General features: G+C 40.1%; 1 protein-coding gene across 2 annotated transcripts in view; it reads right to left on the minus strand.

Moving 5' to 3' along the window:
* LOC106873672 (baculoviral IAP repeat-containing protein 6) overlaps positions 1-931 on the minus strand; it is a 134,715-nt gene that overhangs the window by 72,310 nt on the left and 61,474 nt on the right. The gene's annotated exons all lie outside the window — the stretch shown is intronic.

Consider the following 931-nt stretch of genomic DNA (forward strand, 5'->3'; position numbering starts at 1 on the left):
ATTTGGCAGAGTTTCTACAGCTGGATGCCCTTCCTAACGCCAACCACTCAGAGAGTGTAGTGGGTGCTTTTACGTGTCACCCGCACAAAGGCCAGTCAGGCGGTACTGGCAACGGCCACGCTCAAAATGGTGTATTTTATGTGCCACCCGCACAAGAGCCAGTCCAGGGGCACTGGCAACGATCTCGCTCGAAAATCCTACAAAGGCCAGTCAGGCGGTACTGGCAATGGCCAAGCTCAAAATGGTGTATTTTATGTGCTACCCACACAAGAGCCAAGGGAAATAAAATGTCAGATTTTAATCCATTACAGAAAATAATTGAACAGCTTTCAATATAAAGAAGAGTATGAATTATCTTAACTGGTTAACTATTTAACTGTGAAGTAACACCAGACCTTAAATCTCTGCCTGCTCTGTGTAGCACATGATACAGAGGACATATTTCCTTGAGAACTATACATCATGTGTGACATGCATTCCCGATTCTGTTTTAATCATCCAAGTAACTTGACTTGAATTCAGGGCTATGAAGATTCTTGGAACAGGTTAACAATAGGAAAAATAGATAAACAGGCATACATACCTTACAGAGATACACAACACAAATATATTCCTGCTACTGGCCTAACATAGTCAACTGATACAGCGATGAGGCAAGCTGGTATAGTAAAAGGACAACTAATCACTAGCGCATCTAACATAGCTATGACACTGTGTAAAGTTTCTTCTATTAGTTTTAACCAACATCATTTAGCCCTAGGCCAGATCTGATATGATCCAGTAAACTATTGATTAAAGATGCTTCAGTCATAATCAACCCACTTATAATAGTGAGACATGGTTTGAGGGAGATTTGGTTACTATTTCTAACACGCTGAGTGACCAAGTGCTTACTAAAAGTGGAGATTACAAAAAGAAAAAAAAAAAAAAA

Source organism: Octopus bimaculoides, chromosome 6, assembly GCF_001194135.2.
Source record: "Octopus bimaculoides isolate UCB-OBI-ISO-001 chromosome 6, ASM119413v2, whole genome shotgun sequence".
Taxonomy (NCBI): Eukaryota; Metazoa; Mollusca; class Cephalopoda; order Octopoda; family Octopodidae; genus Octopus; species Octopus bimaculoides.